Raw genomic sequence first — 13,381 nt, 5'->3', positions numbered from 1 at the left:
GTTAGGCCTCGGCTGGAAAAGTTAAGATAATGATGCAAACTTTTATTTTGATGATTGAGAACAATGCAAAAAAAAAAATATATATATATATATATATATATATATATATATTCTAAAAAGGTTTTCATCAGCCAAAGTGTTTTTGCTGAAGAAATGTCACTGTACACGAAAACAGAGATATTATTTTGTAAAAATAATCAGCATTAGAGAATTGGAGGTTTTCTCAGCCTTCTCTTTACTGTAACTGTAACTTTGTGGCCGAACAGATATACAGCATGAGAAAGGTACACCACAGATGGTGTTTGCAGTTCTGCAATTAACTTACTGTAAGTGTCAGAGGAGCATTTTTAACACTCAAGACTTCCTTCTTCACAGAAAAACGATGTGAAAATGTTGAACTATAATTCATGTGATGCTCTAGTTTATGTAAAACTATACCATGAGAAAACTAATGTGTTCATTTGCAGTTCCTCTTTCAGTTCCTCACTTCGCACATTTTAATATAACCCAGTAAATCTGTAAAACGTTTCCCCATTTAATTTGTAAATCTACATCTACTTCTCAAAAGACGTACATTACATATAATATAGAATCAAATGATTTGAAGACGGCGTGAAGACATTACGAGAATAAACCATGGACGAGGGGTTGCATGTGTGAACATTTGCACATTTGCAACAACAATATCTGCTTAGAAAAAAAGGGAGCTTCTTCCTGTTACATCTGCTTGTACTGTATATGCATGTTTAGGGCCTATAGCGGAGATGGCATACCAGAAATATAAGTCCCATATTGTCATGAGAGAAAACACAAAAGTAAGTGATACCACAGTGCATCTAGGGGCTGAGTCACTGTATCATTGCCGGGCAGTGTAACTAAATCAGCCCCCGAGTTAAAATATTTACCAGCTTCAGTCCAGCTGGAGTCCAGGGCCGATACTCCACATCAAAAGTTCAGCTAATGAGATGAAGCAGCACACTGGCTGGAGATCTGCTTCTGTGGTGAGATTGTTATGAGAACGTTTTCGATCTGGGTATTATATACACGCCACTTCTGCAACGACTCTGCTGGCTGAGAAATGTATTTAAAATACTCTCCATGACCCGATGTATGACCCTAATGGATTTTTAATGAGCTTATTAATTATAGAGGTATTCAGTTACATAACTGTTCTTGAAAAATGCACATTCTCCCACTAAACCACTGTTACTTTGTACATCTAAAAAAGTGCATATGTACTCATGTATAATACAAAATGCTGATGTATAAGAACAAAACCCATTTTTTCCCATGAGGAGTGATTTCCACACAGACAAAAGTATAACACAGAAAGGCCCGAGCCAGAGTTTAATCAAGTGAAAGAGCCAAACACCTGCTGCTTTCTTTACTGTAGCTTTGCTGCTTTGGTACATGTGTAATCCTTGCGATTTCGAAAACGTGTGGCTATCGAATGTAAGTGGGAAATCACCTTGAGCTCTATTTGTTGACAATATTCACAACAAAAGAAAAGATAATACCAGCATACATGGGATTTTTAATAGCGCTTTTCCTAATGCTCAAAGACGCTTTTGACTATGAAAATAATGAATATTCAGCGCACTAATCTGCAGCCTTTGCCTCTTAGAAGTAAATGATCACTTACACTAGGAAAAAAAGATCTGAATGTGAGTATTGGTGAATTTGCTGTCTTTTTAAAGGACAAAAATACTTTTTTTTTTTGATGCAGTGATGTTAAAAGTCAGAGACGACATGTAACTGTGGTTGTGTGTGCGTGTGTCAGACAGTCTGCCCTGACAAAGGCGAGGCAACAATAGCACCAGAGCTAGGCTGAGTCGTGCCCTAATTTCCTTCTCCTCCAAACTACGTCACGGCTAGAGGAAGACCCCCAACCCCCACTGTGCTGTACTGCAGTGGCATCACACACACACACACACACACACACAAACGTGTTCACTGAGCACATACACATATATGAGCCGAAATCTACTGGCACAATAGGAAACACACATGTTGTGTGCGCGATCCAGAATATGAATAATTACAGAGACAAAATGCTGCATGCATAAAACCTACAGACACACATCCTCTTTTTCTCTTTGTTTTAATGAGAGATGTTTTCAGAGGAATGCCTTCAGACAGTGACACCCTGTACCGCTGCTCTCTCCCCGATTATTGCTCCTCCATCCTCTCCTCCTTCCCCAACCCACATCGCTGTGCTCCTCTACAGGCGGGTAGAAAATAAGACCATGTCGGCTTTTGAACAGCATTGTGAAAGACAGCAACACCCCCACCTCACAAACTCTTTTTCTCTTTCTTTTGCCCCTTGGCACATACCCTTCCCTTTGCTCTGAACCTTTTTAAACCGAGGGTTCACTCCCTCCATCAGCCATAATTGAGAATTAGTTATGGTGTGGTGTGCGTTTGTGCGTGTGTGTGACCCTCATCTATCAGCAGTTGACAGTTGAGCCACGGAACGAATGCTATTACCCTCCTTATTGCTCACCAGCAGCACAGTGGGTGGCTGCAGGAAAACACAGACAGAAGGTAAAGAGAAGAAGATCTAGAGCGATATGGATCGGAACGGCGCACGCTCCATCTCAGGGAATTCCCACTTCTCCTTCTGAGAGAAGTTTTACACTAAAGCTGTTAAAGCCTGTTTGTGAGGTTGCTAGGGGCCGTAAACGGTTCAATTCGAACCCAGAGTCAACGTCTGAAAACAAAGCCATTATCAAGACAGTGCTAATCGGTGGAGGGATGTTCTTAAGCAGTAACAGGCCGCACATAGCAGAGCTGCACATGCTTTAACAGTGTGTGTGCTTTCAGAGTCAAGCCTTTAATATATGTACTGCAATTGATAGAGCGGGATAAGCAGTTTACTATGTTTTTTTAATATATGCAGTGGTTCTTGAAGATTAATGTTGGGCTATGTTAATAAAGGTTACGGCATCAACTATTTCTCCAGTTACAAACATTTTGATTTGATAAATCTGGAAATTATATAGGACTAAAATAGCCCACTATTGTCCAAATTAAGAGGCAGACCCTCTCGTCAAGCCCTAGCTATTGATACATTACAATAACTTCAAGTTTACTTTGTGTTTTATAGCTTAAATAAATTGAAACCAAATCCAGACCTAATAAATGACTTATATTATTTTATAGTGGGCATTGTTAGAGGCCCTTCCCCCCCTTTGCTCTGTTGTATTCGTGTCTTTGCATGTCTCTATATCATGTCGGATTATCTGTCCTCCTCACATGTTAACCCTTTCTAAATTAGCATCATATATGAAGCTCACTGAAGGTCAGGAGACACACTCACATTGCACACTGTAGGGCATGCTGTGCACAAAGGGGTCACTAGGCCACATTAATACTAGTTCAGGAATGTACTATATCCGTATTAACAACATCATACATGCACAATATTAAACCCCACATACAGTCCCACACAGCCAACACTAACAGGGGACTCTATAACCAGCTGTGTTCTCATGTTTCAGGCCTCCGCGCTCTAAAAGCTCTTATTAATGGTGAAGAATTATCTAAATGACCAAATGATATTTTATTTTTTATTTAACCAGATAAAAGCATTGAGATAAAATCTAATTTTCAATGCCGCCAAGAAGGCGGCAACGTTACACATAACACAAACATACAATACAGAGATATGTCACGCTTTGGCTGTAACACAAGTGTGTGTGTGTTTGTGTCGTGTGCAACTGTGCGTGACAATTTAATCACTAAATGTCCTAGTGGTAGAATGACTCAGACTACATCATTGCTCATTCCAGGAAGTGGTACTGTCAGTGAAGTGGACGATGACCTCATCGTGAAAAACTAGTGCCTGACAGCGGAGCCCTCGGACTCGAAGCTAGTAATATGCATTGAATGTGTATGGTTACAGTTTTTAGCATTGTTTTATAACTAAAATCATGGATTGTTCAATGTATTTGTTATACTAGCAGGTTAACTCGTCTGCTTGACTTCTGGTTAAATGTTAAAAGGGTTTTGAAGTTGATTCTAATCCTGTTTTAAGATTGTATTTATCCGTTGTCAACTTGTCAGGGCAATAAGTTGCATTGTTTTACTGACAGCAGCATACCACAGATCTGGTAGCAAATTGCTAGAAGATATTAATGTCACATTACATAGTGATGATATATAGAAAAAGAGGGAGGCATCAAAACAAAGGCACAGAATCCAGCTCAGACAAATTCACAGAAGACGTGCCAAATGTTCTCCTGAGCCAAGTGATGTGAACTTTGAAGAAACTCCACTGCTCTTTACACTTTCAGCTAATAAGTTGGCAACATCATGTGTCATTGTCACATAAACTGTCTAAACACGGTGTCTCGTTTCCCCTCACAGCACCAGGGAGATTCAAGCCTGCAATTAGGGTTTGTTTGGCTGATTGAGCCGTGTCATGTTAGAGGTGGAGCAGAGAGCCAAACTCTTCTACAGGCTCCATAATGACCAGCTAGCTCTGCCCTTAAATGACATCTGGCTAACACACATTTTTGTATGCGTGTATATGTGAGTGTGCATGCATAGCAGCTCTAGCCTGCCTGTGTGCGTGTGCACTTGTTGAATTGCTACATAAACCAAGTTGGTACCCACAAACAGGATAGGGCAGCTATACATTTGCAATAGCTGTGATCTCTGTGTGAAACATCCTCTATTCAATAAATAGCACGAATGAGCAATAGCCTGTCAAAACATCTTTATCAATTTAGAAGAGAAAAATAAGTGCATCCCAGACTCAATAGTACATGTTTTCATTTGTGCAAAAACAAGACTTTCATATTTGTATTCACAGATCTTATTTGATTTAGAATTTACTGTTTCATCCAATCATTATGCATTATTTACAGCACAAAAGTGCCAATTATTTATATTTAAATTCCAGTGATGCAGCTGTTTAAACAGTACCATTTATGTCGTCCCACCAGTCTATATAATCATCAGATAGAGATAGCAGCTACATAACAACAGGCTTTATTAAGTCCACACTAGCACTGTAACACTATAAAACTCTTGAGTAGCAGGCTATAAATGTTTCACTTTCTCCTTCGGTGGTAACATGGATGTAGTCATTACCAAAAACACATGTGAAAGCTGTCAGGGGCTCTTGGGGCTCCTCCTCCAACAGCAATTAGTATCTCACAAAACGTGAGGGGCTTCCCAGGACATTCACACATCCTCTCATTGCCTCACAGCAGAGGAGGTGTGTTGAAAGATGCAGCAGGTGCGATTTACAGTGCAGCTGAAAAGTCCTGTTAGAAAAGACCTCTCATCTCATGTGCCAGCAAAGGGCAACAACACTGTGTAGTACAGGTATAAAAAGATTAGCTGGGAACATCTGTTGATCTGCTCTTTGTTAGGCAGCACCCTGCTACAGTGGCACAGAACAAGCAAATGACTCTCACTCATTGCAACCGCAGGGAATCAATTGATTTCTAGATCTCACCAATGGACAAAAGCAGAATTGTTGTTATAGCCTCACATCAGCTGACCAAGAAGAAGACTGAAGAAGACTGAGCTTGTTTCGTCTATAAAAAAGTACAGCCGATAACACAGGGTGGAAAATTCAGGCTAGGCAGCAGGCTGAACTTTCCAGGATTTTACCATCCTTCTGCTGATATCTAATTACCAGCCGTGCAGGTACAGTGTTGACCCAACTAAACACACCTTTTACACACAGTGTAATAGCAGCTGCCAGTCCTACACTAATATGAATCCAGGCAAAAACATTCTGTAAATAACCGTAACAAAACCAAAGCCTAAAAGCTATACTACCAAAACCTACAGGGCAATTTTTTTTTTTTTTAAAGCAATATTTTTAGTGGCCCGAGCGGGCAAGTGGAAAGTACGTTATGCTCGACATTATAAATGGCCCGCTGGCCCGGAAGCACTATTTAGACACCCCGGACCATATAATGTCGAGCCCTGCATTGTAATTCACCAGAAGCAATTGTTGACTGTAACGTCTATGCCAACCAACAGTAATTTGTAATATATTTTACCATACTTTAACGGTCAAGTTAACGTAAATGTCAAGTTTTATTATATCTGTACATTTCTTTTCAGTTTGCTTCAAGAAGTGGCTTCAGCAGACAGAGATGCAGGACAGATCGGGAAAGGCTGGACGGTACACAACGGGAAACATAATGGACATGAACAAGGAAAAACTAAAAACACTTTCTTTGTTGCCTTTTTCTTATCATACATAGTGTTACTATTTTTGTTACCATTTAAATATTGAATTATATTTATTTGAAATCAAATGCACCGTTTTTAGATCATATATTTATTTTGATGTGTAGGTTGATTTGCAGGTTGGTTGTTATTTGTATAATTGTATTGTTACTGTGTATTTTATTATATTGACTAGCTATTTATTGCTATTTATTCAATTAAAATACTGTTATGAACACTTTACAATGACTTTATTTTGGTAGATACCAGAATACATGACACAATGAATATTTGTAATATATTTATGTTCTCTGGTTTAAATAATCATACCAGTATTTAAACAATGTATGCTGGTCAGCTGGAATCCTGGTAAGCTTCCAGCATGGTGACCAGCCCAGAGACCAGCATAGTATGCTGGTCTCTGCTGTTGTTTTTAGATGGCCAGGATGGCTGGTTTAGCTAAACCAGCCACCAGCTAAACCAGCCATCCTGGGCAGCTAAAGTGTCCAAAACCCCTCTAAACCAGCCAACATATCTACTGGCTGGTCACTCAGGCTGGTCAACTTAGCTGGTCAGGCTGGTTGACCAGCTAAATTGGTCTAAGCTGGTTTTTTCAGCAGGGATACAACCACTTATAACTAAATATAATTATTTGGATTTCTATTGCTGGTACCTAAACTTAAATGTAGTGCTTTTTTCCCATTGCTTGTACATGTCTTAACAGGTTTCCATTCACATCATTAAAAAATTAAAAAAGCAAACCTGTAGTCACCTCTTCTAATAAATTATAACAGGTCTTTTATAGTAGGTTCTGGTAGTCAATCCCCTTACTAACATTAAACAACATCACAGCCTTTAACAGAGAACAAGTGTGAGTAAAACATACACTGCCAACTCCCCTATGTCCCTCTAAAAGGCCTTATGATGTAAGTTGATGGGAACAAATGTGCTGACAGCTACAAGGCTCACTCAAATTCACCCGCCTTGCCTCTTAACTTCTGTGCTTTATCAGTCACACACACACACACACACACACACACACACACACACACACACACACACACACACACACACACACACACACACACACACACACACACACACACACACACACTAACACACACACACACACACACACACACACACACAAACACACACACACACACACACACACCTTTTCATGTAATGCCAAAGTAACTGAGATAAGACTTCCAGAACAATCTCTTTCCCAGACATACACCTAAAGGCATCTCAACTTTGCCAAAGCATTTGGATCGTTCTGACACAGCCACATGCACCAGAGAAGATGTGTGTCAATATGGAGAGCATTGATGAGTCTACAAACACACACATGTCAAGCTCCACTTACTTTTCAGAGCCTGGATCAGTGCCTTGCCGTCTTTTATCAGCTCCTTGATGAACTTGTTGGTCTTGTCCAGCTCCAATTCGTGGGACTTGAGTCTCTCCCTGAACTGGGGGCTGTCCAGGTAGCAGTCACTGAACTCCAGAGCAGGTAGTCCCATCTTCTTCTCCACCACCACCAGCCTTTACACCACCTGGACCCGGCAATAAGCTCCAAACAGGAGGAGGAAGAACAAGAGGAGGAGGAGGAGGAGGAGGAGGAGGGATGAAACCCTGAGCGACTACAGCTGCCTCTGTTGCTGGAAATGATGGGAAATCCAATTACAGCATGTAAACAACGGGGCGGAGATGTATCCGACAGCAATGCCTACCTACATAACCTTGCTTTTCTTCTGCAAAGGCAAACAGTCAACTTGCCAGGAGCAAGGGTCCTCCTATTTCTTTCAGGGTGGCAGCAACGGCAGCAGTCCGACACGGCATTCAATTAAATGAAATAAAAAGTAGCAGAGTAAGTGTGTTACGGTGGGGTTAAAAGAACAAAAAAAGCACTTGCTCAGGTCAACCAGTGCTGCATTCCTCTCGACCAACTCATCGTGGACCGGACAGAGTCAACCCGGGGCGAGGAGGGAGGGAGGGAGGGAGACAGCAAAAAAACAAAACTAGCCTCGTAAATGCGGTGTCTTCCCTGGGCGGTTTTAAATGCACTGCTTTCTGCACAGCCCCGCTCAGCTCAGGGCTGCAGAGCGTAATCAACCTACCCGGACACGGATAATCTCCTGATTGATGCCTCTTACGGCCAATAAAATAGCCGGATTGAAGAGATGACCCTTTAGGGGGCGGGAGTGCGGTTTGCTACTCCAAAACAGAAACAAAAAACGAGAAGAGGGCTCACTCTGATCCTATTTCTAAAAACGGTGTTCCTGGAAATAGTTGGGGTTGCTGCAGACCATCAATGCATTCTTCAAATGTGTTTATCTTATTTTTCCAAAGGGTTTCCAAGGGATATGAAAACTATATTAATTTTATTTTTGCCCTACATGTAAGCGCTTGTTTTTTTAATCGATGTTTGTATGTATATTTTCATTACATCTACAAACATCTATAACCACAAAGCTCTGTGAGTGTGTACTTAAAGGTACAGTGGTTTGTGCAAGCTAAATTATAACATTGGCATGATCAAGCCATGTGCAATGAAAGAAAGAAAGGGGGCAATCAAAATCAGATGCAATCATTATCTTGGTACAATGAATCTAACAAGGGGTGGTTATGTGATAAGTTACCCGCTGAGCCAACAGGGGCTTAAATAAATTAGAGGACAAATTGGAATTAATCTTTTGCAGCCTATTGTGTCACAAAATATATAATGCACATAGTAAGTGCATTCAGGTTGTCCTAAGCAATTTGAACATTCATGATTAATAATAATGGCCAAGTGTTTGCATTCAGGAGTTCACCTGCCATGTTTGACATGGTCCTAGCTAGACCATTGAAAAACCAGCACCCCATACACAACCTTTAGCAATGTTAGCCCTTCTCACACAATTAGTTTGGATGCATACGAGCAAATGGTATGTACATGTTAATCGATAAATGTAATCTGAGAAGATCTGAGTGAAACAAGGAAGACAATTGGACTGCGTACAACAGTAAAGGACGAAACATAACCATTAACATTTGAAGATGGTGATCAACAGTCAATGGCAGCACAATTAGAAATTACAGTCATAATGCATGCAAGGTTTTTGAGTAGTACATCGCCCCATCAATACACAATCTTTGCATGCATCGCGCCGGGAGCATGGTTGGTGGGAGGAGACGCTGATGTCATTTTAGCCAAAACGGGGATTTTCTGTGCAGCTAAAAATCTGCCTTGGATTAAAGCCGCTGTCACTCTCTGACGCCCTCTCTTGACGTAAAGCTGCACTGCAACATGTTCCTATTTGGTTTGTCCAACATTTATGTACTTTTTTCACTTTAACCAATGACATATCACTGGAAGGACCAGGATGTACATCAGAGATTGATAGAGTAGCTCAAAACAGTCAAAGGAGATGCATGTTAACAAAATGTCCACTACAGTGGACATTTTCAATGGGCTGGGTCCCAGGAATATTCTTGTTGCTGCAACAGCTGCCTTACTTTACAATATATGGCACCTTTTTTGTTTTATTTTTAACTTACATGTTATTGACACATATACAGTGTGTGTTTGTGGTTATTGTGTTAAAACAGCTCAGATTTAGCTGTGCTACTTCCTGCCAAAGCACAGCATGTCTGATGCTTTCTCCATCTGTCACTGTGTTGTGATTATTTACAAGAAGTCATGGCCTGTTGTTGTTTTCAATGAAGAGGCCTGGAAGCTAGATCAAAAGCCAGAATGAACCAGTTTACAGTATAGCCATGTATTGTAAAAGAATATACCCACTATCAAAAAGTGACAGTTGATCACAGTTGAGCAAAAAAATAAATGAATCAATCAGTTAAGCCCACAACTTTATAATCATTCATTTAAAACGGAATATAAATGTCCCATTGCCATATTGAAATAACATAACCTGTTGTAACTTATGTATTTAAAAAAAATGTCATAAGCCATATTTTCTACAAATACATTTGTTATCGATGCTTTAAATAACATGTCATATTAATGTTTAGCCATCACTCACAATTAGTCTCTCCATGAGCTCATTTTCTGTAGTGGATCTACATTACGGGAAATCATGATAATAGAGTAATCTAATGTTCACAAATAGACTTCTCAATGAAAATGACTTGATTAAAAAAAGAATTTCCATTCAGTATCGCTGAATGAATTTAAAGACGATGTGTCTTTAATCAATAACTCTGTTAACATGCTTTATGGCCATCAAGATGCTGTTAATTAGATTGTTCTTGTCCTTTTTTAAATGATATCCTCTGCATCAACTCCTCCCACAGAAAGCTTCCTGTTCAGAGAACAATAACCAAATTATGGCAGCTAAAAATATGTTTGCACATTTTCATTTCCTCTTTAGAAACATGAAGCAAATTACAGTTGACAAGCCCAGTTCTTAAGCCCATCAAAACGTTGATATCTTTCCATTTAAGTCACCTTAAAGTTAGGGGAAATGCCCACATTATAAAACCATCTCACATTTACTATATATCAAGCTATATTCTGTGTATGTTAAAAGTATACTCAAGCCAACATTATGTCCTCCTCATATTCTCGTTTCATTCACCTACAGTATACTTCTACATCGCTCACATCCAGTATTTCATTACTCTCCGCCCTTATCCTCCCACAGGATGAAAGTGAGGTCAGAGTGAGACCCACTTGTGTCAAATTCTCAGCCAGAAGTGCTTCCTCTGCAGTGAGTCAGAGGATGTCCTTCTGTCCAAAGACGGCCAGTCAATTGGCGTTGATAAAAACAGGACACTGCTACTATAATAAGTACAGTCATTGCAGAGGCAATTTGTTTCCAGATATACAGAGTGCACACTGGAGAATAAGTGCATGTTGAGATCCACAGAATCCCAAATTAAATTCCTTGTGTGTCCAACTGACTTGGCAAGTGAAGCTGATTCTGGTTAATATAAAAAGCTTCACATTTGATTATGCGTATTGTAATAAGCATTATTAGTTATTAAAGATTGAAGGGGTAAGTATCACCATGTGTGTTTTTTTTATTGATTTGTCTCATTAAGGTGATGAAGGAGTCTTACTATTGTATACCCAGGCTAAGTAATGATATGCAATAATACTGACAATGTTACCCGCAACAACATGGTTTCAAAGATCAAGGTAACATTCTTGCTTTTAAAGGATTCTGGCCTGTGGCAATGAGGTGATACAAAAATTAAGAGCTGTAACACTCCAAGGTTACTTTTCAGACATCTGACCTTAGTGAAGACTTAAAGTCATATAGAGACATGGAAGTCCACCTCAAACATATGCTAGGCGTTCTCTAGCCATTGTATGTGAAACAGAAGTGGTGCATATTAATAGTTTAAGGAACATGTACAGCTTTACAATATTAAGTACTTCGAATATTTACTAATTGTATGTTACTTCCTGATATACAACTAAAACGGAATGACAGAACAACCCAAAATAAAAAGAAGGAATAAAGTATCACATCAGACCATATAACCCCTCCCCTCATTTCAACTTGGTTGAGTCCAATAAAGATAACTGCAAAGCACAGTGATATCTCTCTGTGGCATATTGGTGACTTGGGGCCATGCAGGAAAGAGAATATCCAAACACACCTCCTCCACACATGCTGCACATTCAACAGCTAACATGTTTTAAGTATCATTTGGATAATGTGATGCTATGTCACCATCGTGCGGAGAAAAAGCAATGTCAACAAGTTATGATTATTAGAACTAATGTGTCAGTGTCTGTGTATACAGCAAACTTTAAGTGTTTTTTTACTTACAAGTTGTGGGGGTGTTTCACAATTCAAATAACAATAGAGTGATGTTGTTACATATTGTGCAAAGGGAACTTTAAACAGATTTGTGTATTGTGATAGTTGACTTATTCTGCCATCTCCTGGTATTTAGAGGTAAAGCAGCTATTTCCAAAAAGCCTAAGAAGCTCGTAGCTAAACAGGTGAGAGAAAGTAGGTCAAGCATTTATTTTTGGCAGTAAAGTCACTCTATAATTCCTGCACATTGTCAGTCTTACACATCTTACAACTTAGAAACTATGAGCTGTTTTAAAATGCAGATGTACTGTATGGAATGAATTATACAGAGAGAAGAACTTGAAGTATCCATTTGAGATGGAGGCGAAGCAACCACTATGAATAATTCCCAGAATCCCACTGCTGTTAATTGTCAAGCAAATGCCAGACGGTAAGGGAGTGTGCAAAAATAGATACTGAGATACCGTAGTTGTTTCCCTAAGAATCCATTTCCTTCTCTTTTTTTTTCAAGAAATTCCAACACCCCACAGTACTAATATAAATGTATATATTTTTTAACTGAGTGCATTCACTTTGAAAGTTATCACAATTTAAATGACAGGACTTCGAGGACAAAGCTTTTGCCGTGCCATGCAGAATTCTGAAATATAAATCATTACCATTACTTGTCTTCCATAAGAGTAAAAGTGATTCTGTCCCAATAATAGGTTTTAATTATTTCTTTTTGTACATTATAGCCACTATCTCCGTTTTTTTTCTTATTAGGAGAGATTGGCTCACTTCTGTTTGGGCCCCAGTTACAAAAGAATGAATCCAAGGGAAAAAAAACGATTCTGTCTTAATTTAGGAAGTATTTAATCTGAAGTCAAACACCATCTTTCCCTTATATCATGCCTCTTACCTCACCAGCATTAATTTAGGGATTATTTATAATTTAGTGTATTTTTATTTTTGATGACTACACATTTTGACATTGCAGTAATGTGAAGCAAGTGTCATCGTGTAATGTGACCTAACTATCCTCCATACTGTCAGCACTAAATGTAAGCAGAGACAGCAGAGGAACTGGCACTCTGTACGACTTCTTCCAGAAAGTGAAGTCATCCTCTTTGTGTTTTATAAATGTTTATATTGTTTTGCCCAGAAGGAATCCACTATAAGAGAATGTATCAATGCTCAGTCAGTTATTATGGGCCTGATCATTTCCAGGCTCTGGTTGGGTCCCATGGCCTGGACACTTGCGTCACTCTGTCTCGTTCTCTCTCTGTTCTTGAGCGGTAATTTTAGTCCTGACGTTGGACTGTTAAAATATGTCCTCTGACGTTGCAAAATGGGTGGTGAGTTGAGGAGAGGGATAGGGTACTTGTACAGGCATACATTCTTAATCCTCTGTAGCCAATTCTCTGGGG

The 13,381-nt window shown here is 39.5% G+C and overlaps 2 protein-coding genes across 2 annotated transcripts in view; both read right to left on the bottom strand.

Moving 5' to 3' along the window:
- Window positions 1-13,381, bottom strand: part of LOC104966019 (AP-1 complex subunit beta-1-like) — a 373,094-nt gene that overhangs the window by 282,442 nt on the left and 77,271 nt on the right. The gene's annotated exons all lie outside the window — the stretch shown is intronic.
- LOC104966014 (transmembrane protease serine 4-like) overlaps window positions 1-13,381 on the bottom strand; it is an 81,087-nt gene that overhangs the window by 55,136 nt on the left and 12,570 nt on the right. The window lies entirely within an intron of this gene.

This window comes from Notothenia coriiceps, unplaced genomic scaffold, assembly GCF_000735185.1.
Source record: "Notothenia coriiceps isolate Sejong01 unplaced genomic scaffold, NC01 NC01_scaffold00037246, whole genome shotgun sequence".
Taxonomy (NCBI): domain Eukaryota; kingdom Metazoa; phylum Chordata; class Actinopteri; order Perciformes; family Nototheniidae; genus Notothenia; species Notothenia coriiceps.
This window is presented reverse-complemented; position numbering and strand designations above follow the sequence as displayed.